This window comes from Rousettus aegyptiacus, unplaced genomic scaffold (genome assembly GCF_014176215.1).
Source record: "Rousettus aegyptiacus isolate mRouAeg1 unplaced genomic scaffold, mRouAeg1.p scaffold_m13_p_1, whole genome shotgun sequence".
NCBI classification, from domain to species: Eukaryota; Metazoa; Chordata; class Mammalia; order Chiroptera; family Pteropodidae; genus Rousettus; species Rousettus aegyptiacus.
The window spans coordinates 107,965,501-107,981,530 of record NW_023416284.1 but is presented as its reverse complement, the minus strand read 5'-3'; the positions used below and the strand labels follow the sequence as shown (position 1 = coordinate 107,981,530).

The following is a 16,030-nucleotide window of genomic DNA, read 5'->3' as shown; positions in this document are numbered from 1 at the left end:
GAAACTGAATACATTGCGGCATACATTGGTAAGGAAAAAACTAAAACATATACTCTCTCTACACAGAATAATGGTGGATTTCCTTCCTTTGGCATCTTCTCCCTCATTCTCCACTACACCACACCAGTTGGTTGTGTATAATTGACTTCTACAGAAGATTTGTGACTGTTGGAGAGATGTTTCAACACAGAACACTTAGAACAGAATATCACACGTCGTTATTCTTTAAGAGTTCTTTGGTCATCCCTACCTTTTAGAAATTTTTACCAGCTCTCTTCCCGCTCAGACTCTAACCTTCTGCCATGTGGCAGGGCTCCTATCATCTCTGTAAAAAATTCCCCACTGTCCACCCTTTTCAGGGACACAATGACCTATATTTTCTACCTGCCAGAAAATGAAAAAGTCCTACTTCTTCATTATGCTGCTCCATTAAGTTCTCCCACTCCTTCCCAGGCTTGTCTTAACTTGTATACTTTCCATCCATGGATTTCAAATTTGAGCATGTGTTAGCATCACCTGAAGGACTTGTTAAAACAGAGATTGCAGGGCCCCACCCCTTAGAGTTTCAGGTTCAGTAGGTCTGAGGTGGGGCCCAAGGATTTGCATTTGTAACTAATTCCCAGGAGATGCTGATGCTGCTGGAAATGTGAAACACTGAAAAACCACTGCTTTGAAGGCTTTTGCTAACAATAGAATCCCCTCCAAACTCCTGCCTCATCATTTAGCCACACATCAGAAGAACTGAACTTTTAAATTAAAGTTTTTCTATATCTTGGACCTGAATAAGACAATCTCCACCATTAACATTTTCTGTAAATGCAAGCCAGCCCTAAAATATTGGTTCTGTCCTCTTCTCAGAGCATATCTATAATGAGAATTCTGACCCCATCTTTTGATGTTTGACTGCTGGCAGATCTCAAACCTCACCACTCCCTCTTCCCCTTGTGCCAGCCTCTGAGCAAGCGATAAAAAAGACTGGGTGCTGTCTGCTTTGATGTAGGTTGGCAATTCAAACCATGTGATCTTCTTTGCACATGAGCCCTAGCCCACACTCTAAGCACAATACAAACCCTGACCAGCCTCCTTTCCTCGCTATCTCAAGCCATTGTGGACCTGAGAGACCCAACTGGCTCTCCCCCCAAAACCTCCATTGTGTAAGTAATACATAGCCTTTTAAAAGACCTGTTTGTTGTGTGTATGGCATCATTAGTCTTGATATCCAGACCCAGGTATATCCAGATACAGTTATATTCATTTATAAGAAAATAACATACCATTTTTAAAGAGAAAAATCCCTTCTGCTTTTGCAAGGTGACTACAACATTTCCTCCAGAGCCTGGAGGTTTTTTCCTTTTTTCGTAGAACCTAAGAAAAATATTCTTATGCAACCATATGGGTAAAAGCTTAGAAATGAAATTTGAGACATCCTCTCCCCAGGTTACTGAAAACTGGGAACAGGCATTCCATAAAGAAAAATTAAAAGTAACTACTGTAGAAATTTATAGCAGCCCAAGAGAAAAGTCTTAAATATATAACATGACCAGATTGCCTTGCAGGACAGATCATGGCAACCAGCCCCATTCAGAGGCACAGAGCTTCCAACCAGCTTTCTAATGTCCCACTTGAAAATGGGCAGACTTTTGACGAAAAGTGTCTCATATTCTCACATGGAAGACAGAGACCAGGGCAAATGACATGAAAAAAACAACTTATAGGAGACAGATACAACATAAGGATTTAAAAAACTTTAAAATACGTGATTAATAGCTTCAAAAAATAAGAGAACACACTGAAACTGTGAAGTAAGAACAGAACACTATAAAAAAATAAAATGCAGAGAACAAAAAGGAACCCCAAGAAATCAAAAATATGATTCCAGAAATGAAAAACTTGGAAGAAATCTTCCAGAAAGTAAAACAAAAAGACAAAAAGGTGTAAAATAGAAAAAAAAAGAAAAGAAAATTAGAAAAGTCCAGTAGGTCAAAAAGCCAGATAATAGAAAATCCAGAGAAAGAAAAAGAGAGCAAATAATCAAGATAGTAATTTTTTTAAATTCTCCATAATGGAAGTAAATTAGTTTTCACATTGAAAGTTTCACAAAGTTCTATAACGGGTGAAGACAGACCTACATAAAACCACATGATTTTAAAATTTCAAAACAACAAGAAAATAGAAAAGATCCTAAAAGCTTCAATATTTTTTTCCTACAAAAGATCAAGAAACATAATGGCATTGGATCACCCAAGAAAAACTCTGCAAACTAGAAGTCAAAATTATGAGGGATTTATGAGATTATGAGATTTTCAACATCTAGAATAATATGTCCAAACCATTGATTAAAAGATAGAATGAAATAAAAAATATTTTCTGACAATGTAAGTCTGAAAAACCTTTTCTCAGATACACCTTGCTCAAAAAACTACCGAAGGATATGTTCTGCCAAAACAAGAAAGGACACAAGAAACAGAAAGACAGGGAGACCAAAAAACACGTAATCCAATAGAAGAGCGATTAAAAAAAAAATCACTAGAAAGATGGAACAGAGGATTCCCAAGAAGATGATTCTGCAGCAGGTCTTGAGAACAACCAGGAGAGTTTAGAGTAAGTCAGAAAGTACCAAAAAGGATATTTTTCAGAAGATAACCAAATAGAACCTAGTGTAGCCGATTAAATTTGGACAACTGACAAAGAGTTTGGAACAAAGGAACAATTATCCACTCTATGGAAAATAAAGCATTTACAAGAGAGAAAAAAAATTCACAATATACCATTTGGGTTATCTGTAAAAAAGCACTTTTATCATCAAAATAATAACATTGAATGTCGATCTAACCCAAATTCTGCTATAGCTGTATTAGGAGGAAGTAGAGGAAGCAAGAATTAAACATGTATGGTAAATCAAAAGAAAACTTATTAAGCAAAAGTATCAGTCAATACATTATGAGTAAAACTGCAAAAGTTTAGTAATAATAAAGTTGTAGCAAAAAAAAGTGACAACATAAATCTACTATATAGAGATATAGATATAAATATCAAAAGAAACAGCTCAATTGGTTTAAAGTTGTTGCTGAGGAGTAGAAATTTGGGAGGTTGAATAGAGGTGTTCAGTGGACTGATATTTTTTATAGCAAGCCCTGTAAAATTGTCTGACTTCTTAAACTATTTGCATGTGTAGCTTTAAATAATTTAAATATAAATTATTCAGAATTTAAAAAATATCTTACCCAATAAAAAATTACTAAATTAATTTTCTTTTTAATACCTATACTCCTCCCATAATGAATATGAAGTAACATATCAAATACAGCTATAACTAAAAAGTAAATATAAATATAAAAGAAAAGCAAGGGAAAGGAAAAAAAAAGTAATGCAAATTTCATAAAGAATTACCAAATTCATGGTAACTTTTTTGTCACTTTATTTCCTTAATTGAAATAAGTGAAAAAAATAACAGCTACCATGATTTTGTGTGGGGTTTCAGTTTGATTTCGCTTTGTTTTATGGGAAGGAAATGTCTGTAACTCTTTTTAGATGTTAAAAAGATGTTCTTATACTTTGAAAAGCTGAGAACCACTGAGCTAGAAAATTGTTTCTGACTCACAATTTTGAGCTGATCTACTTTTCAAAAGTGAATCTACGTTGTTAATGTTCACATATTAGCTATGCTTCTCCCTAAGGACAACTACACAAAATAGAGACAGTTATTTTTTTCCGTAAGCCTTAGGGTGTTTTTAAAAAACATAGGTAATATATGGAATGTCAGTGCTAATGCTACCGATCCCAGGTGAATTTCTGCAAATGGGAATATCTGTGAACCTGTTCCTCTGAGAAATAACCATTTTCACATCTGGTGTGCTTTCTGTTTGTCTAAATTATAGGTATAAAGCTTAGGAAACTGGCAAGTTTATATATATATATATATATATATATATATATATATATATATATATAATATTGATTTAAAAAAATAACATTCAAATTACCATTAGATACACTATTAGCTCTTAATAAATAGTTTTCCATGTTTTGTATTTTCTAACATTTGCATTTATTAAACTAGAAGCTTAGTAAATTCTGCAAACAACCTAAGTCATGAATTTGGGTAAGAAAGTTTTCAGGTTCGGGGGGTTCTAAGTTGTTTTGCTTTAGTTTCTAATACTTGTATTTCTCTTCACAGATAGCTATAATTTACCTAAAGGAAAATTCACAAAATATTAAGGAAGTTGATAATTTCTTTGTGTGGAACATTTTATAAAAGAAAAGCAGATGAAAAGGGGGTGTCAAGAGTCTATGATGCTAGTGAATCTCCAAGTCTGTCAAGTAGATATTCAAATATTGGGGTCTCAGGCTCTGGAGAGAGGAAGGGGTTAGAGGCAAACATTTGGATATCAGCATCATAGAGGCCGTACTTAAAGCAAAGGGGATATACTATACAGTCATCAAGAACAATGGAAGGCGTGAGGAAAGTAAAGCCCAAAGAAGTTGAAAGAAATAGAAAACATAGATGTCAAATCAAAGAGATGATGCCAATATGAGAGACAGGAGGAAACAGAGAATCCATGATGCCCCAGAAGTCAAAGGAAGGTTCAGGGTGTTTCATGGAAAAAAAAAAAAAAGTGTGTGTGGGGGGGAATTCTGGTCCTTAGATTCACCAAGAGGAAGAATAGAAATGGTCACTGTATTTGACATATATATCAAGCACATTAATAAATTGGGGTTGGTAATCATCAGTTTATAGTATTATTGTTCTGCCTGATTGTAATTCTCTCCAACAAAGTTAGGTACAGATAAAGAGTAGATAGTTGGATTCAGTCGTGTCAGGGTTTGCCAGATGAGTGAAATTGAAGAAGGGCAGACAAGAGGAAGGAAGGCATTTGTGAGAGAATGATTATAATGCTAGATTATCAGCCTAGCCTGGAAAGGAACAAAGTCAAAACATCAGGGACTGATTGATATTCAAAATAGCCTAACAATCAACATCTTTTGAATAGAAATCTTTCTTCGTTTTTTAATAGTTTTCCCAGGGATAAGGTTCTAAAAGTAGTATGATTGGGTCAAATGCTATGAATTTCTTAAATTATTGATGCATGTTGCCAAATTGCTTTACAAAAAGTTTATGCCATCTTAAACTGATCAGCAAATTATTACCACTGCCTGTCTCAAAAATTTTAGCCAGTTTAATTATAATAAACAAGAAAAAGCTTTGCTTTGATTGATATTCAAACTTTTATCATCTCCAAAACCAAGCAAATAGCTCCTACCCTTTCTGAATGTCCTACCCGTACATTCTTCTTTTGATTTCTTTAGTTTTCATTCAGTATAAATTAACTTTTCCAGAGTGAGTAATAAGGTTTAAATTCGAAATCCTTAAAGTAACTGTAAATGTTTCATTCAAAATAAACTTTGAATAAACTTTTTAAAAATTATAATCCCAACAAAAAAATTTAGTTTACTTTCATTCTAGCACCAAAAAGAATCTTCTCCTTCTCCTCTCTCTGGTCACTAAGAATTAATTCAGAAGCAATAAAAGGTTTTACTTTCATTTCTTCTCTCCCTGTAGTTGATGTAAGTCAATACTTTTCTAAGAGGCCTAAAAACTTTTGCAGATATCCTATGTCTAGAGCTTAATCCTAAGAGAGAGGAAAAAACAAATATGACAAAAATAAAGCAACCACGTAAGCCAGCCCATGTCTGAATTTCTGAAATATTTTATAAAACTTATTAATGTAGTGATATTTTCTATGCTTATATGTTGCTCCTCTAAATGATTGGCATATCTAGAACTGAAAAAACTTGAAAAGATTCTTGTTTCCTACAAATGCTATAATTATTGATAAAACTTAAGGTGACAAGAGGACTTAGACATTATATGGATCTAAATCTCGTAAAGATTTAGAGACTGAAGTCCGAAGCAGTTAAACCACCTCTCTTGAGAAACACAGCTGGTCAGTAATAGATCTCAGACAAAGACACAGACACCATCTCCAGAGAGTTCTGCCCTGACATCTCCATATTAGACAGACGCATACATAGTGATAGACAAATAAAGATGCGTTTCTGTGTTTAAATGGAGACAAAACACCAATAACCTCACTTCAAATGTTAGAATGCAAGATTATTTCTCTATATCATACTATCAGTAAGAAAATTTCATTTTTGAAGGCTGAAAATAACCAGTAGTTTCTGAATATGTGGGTTCAGAGAAATAAATCATAATGGATAAATTATATATTTAAATTAACATGTCTTTGGCCGTGCTACCCTGAACAAGCCTGATCCTGTCTGATCTCCAAAACTAAGCAGGGTCAGGCCTGGTTAGTACTTCAATGGGAGACCACTTAGGAAGACCAGGTGCTGTAGTCATAAAAAAGGGATTGTAAACTGACAAGGGTTGCCTCACCTAAAATAAATAAATAAATAAATAAATAAATAAATAAATAAATAAATAAATAATAAAAAATAGATTCACACATTATAGCACATGCATGCATGCAGACACACTCACATGTACACACATACACCAATATCCACTGAGGCCAATTGCCATTTATAGGGATGCTCCTAAGTGGCAAGGTGATGACATATTTCTGCATGGATTCCTTTACCTTTGAAGACTACTTTATTTGCTTATCACTCATGGGATGTAAATAATCTTGAGTGTCTCTAGAAATGTGGCTGGAACCTAATGTGTCCTCTCCCCATCTGTCAAAATCAAAATCCTCCATTTGCCTGTAGATTTTTGATTTCTCCTGAAAAACTTTCCAGAGATTCTTGGGTCACTGCTGTTGACTGCAATAGCTAACAGATCGCCAAGGTATTGGCTCATGCTTTGGATTTTAAGAAAAAAAGTAAATTTTTGACGCTTACTTTATAATATGCAGTCTCTAAACTGACGATGAAGCAGAGTGATGACAGCCATCTACAAATACATCACTCATCCTGCTGGTAAACAACATTCTAAGTCATAGAGAGCATCTTTAATGAATTATTTTCTCCCTTCGCCATGTTTTACTCTTGCCCTCTCTTCAGGTATCATAACATTGCCAACACTACAAACCTCACACATAGTCCTCCTTTCGATGACTCCACCCCATCTTGAAGAAAGATGCATAGATGAAACAACTTATTTAGTACCTCTATGTTTAAAGGCTTAATTGTTTTTCTTTTAATATAGAATATGGGGGGGGGGAGGTAAACTATTTAGAAATAGGAATAATTATTCCATTAAGCCATTCAACGAGACAGTGATTTTGAGGGATTTTGTTGAAACTTGTCTGTAAAATTTTTGAATCTATAGTTACCAAAATGAAAGACAATCTACTAAAATAATCAGTAAACAGTTTTAAAAGTTAGGCAATGCTGACAACAATGAATAATTATAGAAAAAAAGTCATCTTTCGGTTACACACAAAGAATGTTTAATTACTATAAAGAAAGCACCTTTATTTGCAAAAGTGATATCCTGTAGGAGATAATACTATGTCAACTGCCTGTGTAAGATCTAATAATAAGAAGATAATCTGACAAAAGTCCTCTAAGCTCCAGTACTAGATCATGCATTGAAAAGTTTAAGCCAAACTTTAAAAAAATAAATTTAAAAAATTTAAATGCACAAAGAGGACACAGTGTGCATGAATACCATTTTATCAAGGGATTATTTTTAACTCCTCTGCATACAAATATTTTCATCATTACTTCACTGACATTCATGGGACTTACTCGATTAATTCAAGTAATTAGATCCCTCTCCTTTCCCATTCTCTTCCTGATACTGAGAATAGAAAAGTCTATTAACAGTTCCATTGGCAGGAAATCACCTCTTGATGATTCCATGGCAACACACTATCAAACACAGAAAAGACCAGTCCTGAGAGGAGGGAAAAAATCAATACAACCCACTACTGGGCAGGGAAAAAATAACTCCAAGTATTGCTAGGCAATATTATCTTCATACAACACTCTTTTGGACCAGAACTAGAACCACAGTTCTTTAGTTAATATTTAATTTTATAGCTACAAAAAGAAGGGTCTAAAACTATTTTTTAAATCTAGCATATCCCATTTTAAAGGAAGTAATCTCTTACATTTTCATCTGAGAGCTCTATCTCCTCAGCTTTTTACTCTGGACTGACTCTTCCTTCAGTTTTTTATTAAATTAGCTAAGCTGAGCTTGTCCAAAACCACCATGAAAAACTTTCTCCCTCTGTAAGGAGAGAACCAGTGGGAACCTGGTAATTTAGCTTCTACTGAGATTTCAGCGGCCTCTTACCCACATCTTGAGAGGAAAAACAGGACCGAGTGACTGAAATCCTCACAAATATCATCCTACATGGAGTGTACTGACAGCCTCAGCTGAGGCTGCAGCTGGAGGAGTTCAGAACATTTACATGCAAGTGCCTAGCATAACAGAAGTGCAGATGTCCACAGTCCCTTACTTGAAGAAGAAAAAAAGAAAAGAATTAATTAATTGCACAAATAAAAAAAAATTATTCTGACATTTTTCAGAGGCCATCTTTTAGAAAACTTCCCTCAAGGCCATGAAATCACTTGATCATATTTATACAATACCTGAAATTGTATTGTATCATAGAAGAACTAAACATGTCTCTGTAGATCTTAAAAGGGATAATAGCATTTCGTCATTCATCATGGAGTCACTGAGTAATAACTGTGCACAAAGCCCTGCCAAGAACTGGTGAAACAGCAGTGGCAAGGCCAACTGGGAAAACTGTATGGGCAAGTGCCCTCCGACAAAACCACATCAGGGCGTTCTTATCAGCAGACACCCCTCTCTTTACATCAAACTTTGAAGTTGAGAGTCCAATAGTAAACACTCAGGCAGAGTTCACCCCTTGATTCATTAAATTAAACTAATACAAATGAAACCTGGTCTTCAGCAACAATACTCTGATGACCTTGAACAAAGTAAGAACAACCCTGAACAACAGGCCCAGAATCATCATTACTATAAAAGACTGAAACAAGAGGCACTTAGTAGCTCACATTCCGATATTCCACATCCCTGTCAGTCCTGGAGTAGTTGTACTGCCATCAGTATGCAATGCTCCTGATCCCCACCAGGCAGCCCACTTGACTTGTCCACATTTCTTTTAGAATCAGATTGAATTTTAGTCTGTAAGACATATCCCCAGTCCAATGGTTCTGGAACTAAAGGCTATAGACCACTGTAAATATGTTTTTGAGAGATCGCACCTTTTTAAGAAATTTAAAGTTGAGCTTTTATCTCAAAGATGATTAAACTTTTTAAACATAAGCAAATTATAGAGACTCAGAATGGTAACCATTTGTGTTTTGTAGTGTACTATTCAATTGGCTTAGCCAAATAATAGATGTGCAGTTAAAACATTCATTGCTAAAAACAGAAAATTATGGCAGGAGTCCTGATGGACTTAAGTCATGATTTAGGTCCATCACATTCTAATAAAAGAATCAAGTCGACACACATGTATAGCTCTCCTTAGTTAAACCAACTACCTGCAAATTAACGTTAACTGATCAATGCCATCTGTTGCTTCAATGTTGTTCACTGGCTTTTAGAGAGGGAATCTAGCAGAATGTTTAAATGTAATTTTCCAAAGCCAAATGGCCTAGGTTCAAAGTAAACCTACAACACGTGATAGCTGAGGGCCCTGTGTGCCTGTTTCTCATCTGTAAGTCAGATGAGATCACAGAAATACCTGCTTCTGTGATAATAAAATGAGTTAAATGGATATAAATCACTTAGTCTGTACCTCACTCATAGGAAAAGGCTTACAGGTGTTATTATCATTCATTTCGCTTAATATTACTTATGTAATTTATGAGCTCGATTTGGTTTTATAGTCATATAACACTTATAAACACGAGAGTATATAATGAGTTTTATGTTTTATATACTAATTATATTTAAATCAAAAATTGTTTAGCCAACATGGGCAAAGGAGAATTTTTTTAAAAAAAGAGTTACTCAAGTTTAAAAAATCTTTTTCTAGCTATTGCTTATTCTACACACCTCACACACTGTGAGGAAATGAGGAAATGAGGATAACATGTTCTAGTTTCTGGGAAAACAACATTATTTCCCTCTGAAAGACAACACTGATGGGAGGTAACGAGATGAAATTGATAGCTATGGAATTTTCAGGCAATTTCATTCCTGGATACTTCCCAAATCAAACCAATTACAGGCCAACCTACAATTTCACTCTGATTTTGAAATACAATTCACAGGAGGTATCCACACAAGCTTCCAATAGGTCATATTCTAACGGAGACGAGCATTAAGGCTTCTTCTGCTTCCCAGCTTCCTGAAAGGAAAACAATCATGCCCAACACTGAGTCCATATCACAGTCATTCGAAAAAAACAGGTCTCTGATCCCTCCTTCTTTCCATTCGTTCTGTGATTGGCCTAGCTTGGTTCTAGCAAGGTGACTAGAACCCTGTGAAAGAACATGGCTCTTGCTATTGTAAAAGTCACTTGATTGGAAGGATGGGAGGCAGTTCCCAAGAAAGGAGAGAGATGCAGAGGAGAAGGCCTGCCCGCTCTGTTGGATCTCACACATACTGAAATCACACTGAAGCAAGATTAATCAAATATTATAATAGCATTTCAATAAAATACTAAAAACTAATAAGAAAAGTAAAATATCCAAACTAAAATATAGCTTTCTAGAACATGGCGGGGGTGGGGGACAACTTGAGGTGGTAGCAAAATAAGATACAAGACAGAGAAAGAAATGAGAGGTGTTTTCCTCTTTCCACGTTATAGAAAGACTTGCTTCTTCCCCTGGGAAACCAACAAACCACTTGAGTTTCATAAGAGTAATTTTAGTAAGTGATTAAGGTAAATGGAACAAAGTAATAAAAATGCAAAATATTAACATGATTGAATACATAGAAGGTAGCCTGTATTTCAAGCAAAGATGAACTTTTATGAGATGTGATGCTAAATTCGTCTAGGTAATGATAAAAGATATTTTACATGGAGATGAAATTAGGTGGATACTACTCCCAGGGCCAGAGATGCTTCAATTCTTTCTAAAACTACTTTTTCTGTCCCAGACAAGGAAAAGCTAATGGAGTTCATCACCACCAAAACAGTAGTACAAGAAATATTAAAGGACCTTCTGTAAGAAGAATAAGAAGAAAAAAATTAAAAATATGAATAAAAAGCACAGAGAAAAAATTCTCACTGACAAAGGCAAACACATATCAAAAGCAGTGAATCAACCCACACTAAAGTCAGTACAAAGATTAAAAGGCAAAAACAGAATAATCATGTGTTATTACAATGGTAAAGTAAGGGATACACACAGACCCACACACAAAAGAAGTAAAAAAGTATGACAAAAACATAAGCGTGGAGGGGGTGAGTAAGAATGGTAGTGATTATAGAATGTATTTGAACTTAAGTGACCAACAACTTAAAATAGGCTGTTATAAACAAATGTATCTTGGTATATATGAAGCACATGGCAATCACAAACCAAAAATATACAGGAAATAAAGAGAAAAGACTCCAAACACAACACTACAGAGGGTCAACAATGTACAAGAGAAGAGAGAAAGAGAATAAGAAAGGAACAGAGGAGAACTACAAAAAAGTTAGAAAACAATTAATAAAATGGCAATAACTACACATCTATCAATAATTACTTTAAATGTAACTGGATTAAATGCTCCAGTCAAAAGATAAATGGATAAAGAAGTAGTACATTTATATAATGGAATATTACTCAGCCATAAAAACAAACAAACAAACAAACAAACAAACAAAGTCTTACCATTTGTGACAACATAAATGGACCTAGAGGGTATTGTATTAAGTGAAATTGATCAGGCAGAGAAAGACAAATACCATATTTCATTTATATGTGGAATCTAAAAAACAAAAAAAAATGAACAAGCAAGACAGAAACAAACTCATAGATGCAGAAAGTCAACTAATGGTTGCCAGATAGGAGGGGATTGGAGGGCTGGACAAAAATCTGAAGGAATCAAGAAGTAAAAATTTGCAGTTACAAAGTAGTTATGGAGATGAAAAGTACAACTTATAGGAATATAGTCAATAATATTGTAACAAGTATACATGGTGTCAGGTGGGTATGAAACTTATTGGGGGAGATCACTTTGTAAATTACATAAATGTCTAACCACTATGCTGTACAACTGAAACTAATACAATATTGAATGTCAACTGTAATTGAAAAGTAAAAATAAATAAAATTTTCAAATAAAACTTTTTTCTGTAATTAATAAATGCGTATGAATGCCTACCAGTTCTGGACTACCCAACTTGCATTGTAAGTTCATACTTAGAGAACCAGCAAAGCAAGGACAAATACAGAAAATTCATTGGTCAGCATACAGTAGAGAAGAATGTAATATTTCATAGAAATATAACATTCATGGAAAAAATCTAAACTTGATAGACTTTACACCCATACTTTTTAAATTTTGTATTGTTTTATTTCGAATTACATATGACAAATGGGGATAGGAAGCATTATAAACTTTTAGATGTTAAGATCCTTTATAGGACTTTATCCCAGTCCACAAACCCCTATATGTGGGCTCAGCGCTAGGTCCTTGGGACACAAATATAACCTTGCTGAAGAAGAAAGTTCTTTTCCTATGTGACCTCACAAAGAGTTCTCTCTTGGCACTGAAGCTGTCCATCGCTAACTTTTCAGATGCCTACTAGGGCATAAGTCCACAAGGCAATGTACTTTATCGGTTTTGTTTACTGTTATATGCAACTAGAATAGTACTTGGAACATAGCAGATGCCCAGTAAATATTTACTGAATGAATGAATCAATGACTGCTTCCTTTACCATCTTAGAAAGCGCTAAGCTCCAGGCTCTTAAAATTTGTGACCCTTCTCTCTTTCTCATTTGATTTCCTTGAAAGATAATCACAAATTAGATGTTAAAGAATTTTTAAATGATGATATTTGGTCTATTGCTGTTACCTAATTTTGGATTAAGTTTTCTCTTGTCATTCTGGCCTCCTAAAATCTAGAAGAGGACTCCCCACCCCCCAGCTTCAGTTTCTTGATCTTTAATGTGATAATAATGCCTCCTGCCTTCTCCCATCTAGAAGACTGTGGCGAATATTAAAACAAATGACATTCGAAAGTGTTTAGGGCAAGGCTTGACACATGGAAACACTGAATTAATAATTGCACCTTTTTATTAGAGTATTTCAACCTCATAATGTTAACTCCATTTTTGGTGACTCAGAGAGCTCCTGTTTCTTATTTGTATGTTAGTTTTCTGTGTTTCATGGGCTAGGTCTGTGTACAGAATACTATGTTTGGTGTATTTGCTGACAAAAGAAGTAAGACACTTGAAAATAATTTGCAATGGTGTAGGGATCTACCCTTGGCTACTTTTCTCCCCCTCATTTAATTATGAAAATGTTGAAACACATTAAAAAGTTGAAAGAATTACACAATGGACACCGAATACTCACCACTTAGTTTCTCCGGTTGTTAACATTTTGCTTTGTTTGCTTTATCACAGATCTATCCTTTCATTAATCTAAGTGATTTTTGGACAGGTTTCAAAGTATATTACAAACATCAGTATACTTCACCTTAAATGCTTCCATATATATACTAACCATGAGAATTTAATATTTGTTTACAGTTTTTTTGGTAAGATTCACATACAGTGAAATGCACAAATTCTAAATTGAACCATTTGATCAGTTTTAACAGACACATACACCAATATAAAACTCTTGCTACTTTTTAAAAACTATTTTCACATTTACATCATACAATAAATGAACAAGCTATTAATCACACAACTTGTATCTTAGCTTCTTGGGAGGACAAGAATTCCTAAAAACAGAAATTAGGTTTCTCTATATCATTACAGATTGGCCAGTATAATTAGATTTCTTGCAGTTTCAAAGAATAGAATATTTTTGTATGTTTATGTCAAATCCTAAAATTCTAAACTTTTAACCATCATCAATGCACAAACATGCTTCTCCAGTCCAGAGAGAAATTCTTCGAAGGATATTAAAAATTTAATGAAAAGATTCATAGCAAACAAAGAAAGGATCATATGGTTCAAGATATTTTTTATGATTGGAAATAATCAAAAAGTTGTTTGCTTAAAATTTGTGCAGCTCCAGGCTGCTGGATGCCCCAAAACTGCTGTCTCTAATTCATTCACTAGAAAATTTAGTGCAGATTCTTACTCACATTGGTCCATTCCAAGTACAATTATGGGAATCTTAAAAATAGGCCATAACCAGACCTTCAGGAGATGGATTTTACATGCAAAATCTACATGGGACCAAAGGCACATTTACCTGGAGAAGTTCTAAATGAATGAATAATTTAAAAAATTGAAAACTTATACCCTAAAAGCAAGTTCAATGATATATTGGAAGTGGGCCCAATCACAGAAGACATAAGAGAAAAAATAAAACCACTGAATCTGAATGATTGATTCACTCAACCTTTTGATTAACAATAAAACATACTGACTTAAATTTTTTTTCCCCTTTACTCTGCTTATCAATGGTTATAGGTATATGACCAGAAAGTATTATTACTATTATTAATAATAATTATATAGCACTAGCACAAGTCTTTCAGGTAAGCAGGCCAGTTTTTATCATTTAACTTTTTATAGATGAGGATAATGAGGTTCAAAAGGGATAGATTATCAACCTATATAGCTAATAAAAAGGTAGAAATTAGGCCTAATTGGTGTAATCATCCTTTAAATCCACATCCAAAAATGTTTCTATACCAATACAACATTACAGCTAGGCAATTGCAGAAACTAAAATTTTTTAAAAGAAATGTGGGAGAGACCAGATGCCTAAGAGTTGATCTGGAACTTCTAAGCCCCAGGAGCCATTAAAGACACTAGAAACCATTATAAAGCATCAGGGACTGTCCCTCTGCTTCCACTGAGATTCCCCATTAACCAGCATTTATTCAGCAAACTTCTCAAGGAACTCGGTGAGGAGGCTTCCTGGTAACCTCAGTGTTATCCTTTTTAATGGAATCATCACCAGAACTCCATTTTCTTTCTCCCCAGCTTCTCTTCTTTCTTGTTTCCTATGAAATGACCTAACCCTGGCTAATACATGAGTGTTGCAAAAATAATGAGTTTTCTGGGATTATCTCTACAAATGTATCATGCTTAGGAAGGATGTTTAAGAAACCAATAGATGAATCCTAGAGACAGATCAAGAAGAATGAATGAATGAATAATTACCACAGGGCTTCTCTGTGTTTGGTTTAAGCAGTTGGTGTTGGTTTGTAAACTGGCCCCCATATGTGGAAGACAAAGAGAGATGGAAGAAAGAGGCAGGTTACTGTAGATTGGAAGGTGGCAGGTTTAAAAAGCCAGGGAACTTACCTATGAGGCTTGTCTTGATGAATAGATCTCTTCACCTGTGCTTCAGAGTCTCAAAGTTTACATAGAAGCCTTAACTGGGCTCAGTCATGTGTACTGTACAGATGGCCTCAACAAGACATTGCTCTCTTAAGACTGCATTCTTGGCAACTGCTCACACTGTGAGAACAGTGGGCAGAATGTACACTCCAAGGACAGGAATGAGCGAGAAGCTTCCAACTGTCCAGGCCCAGCTCAAGAGTCAACCAATAGTCACTTCCTCTCAATGACCGCCTCCAACAGCTGGTCACGAGATCAGGCTGTCTAGATCACAATCCTAATAGCTTCCCTACTTACTAGTTCTATGATACAGGGAAAGTTATTTAATCTCCCTGGGCCTAAGTGTCCTTATTGTAAAATGTAAAAGGTAATTGTACCTAACTCATAGGATTATTACAAATATTGAAGGATTTAATACTTATAAAGCACTTAGAACATTGTGTAATATATAGCAGATGCTGTGTGTGTACTTTATAATAACTTGCCCTGAACAGGATCTCTGAAGTCTGTTAGAAATTTGAATACTTACATAAGTGATTGGTTGTGCTTTCAATTTTGGCTACTCGAACTCTTCTTAAAGTAAAGGTTGGCGAGATGGGAGG

General features: G+C 34.8%; 1 long non-coding RNA gene and 1 pseudogene across 1 annotated transcript in view; one reads left to right on the top strand and one right to left on the bottom strand.

Moving 5' to 3' along the window:
• LOC107515266 overlaps positions 1–15,568 on the bottom strand; it is a 44,292-nt gene extending 28,724 nt beyond the window's left edge. Inside the window, exon 1 of the long non-coding RNA XR_004950358.1 lies at positions 15,393–15,568. This is a non-coding gene — a long non-coding RNA (uncharacterized LOC107515266). The remainder of the gene's footprint in view (positions 1–15,392) is intronic.
• LOC118604972 lies at positions 6,245–6,363 on the top strand (annotated as a pseudogene).
• Positions 15,569–16,030: the final 462 nt, after the last annotated feature.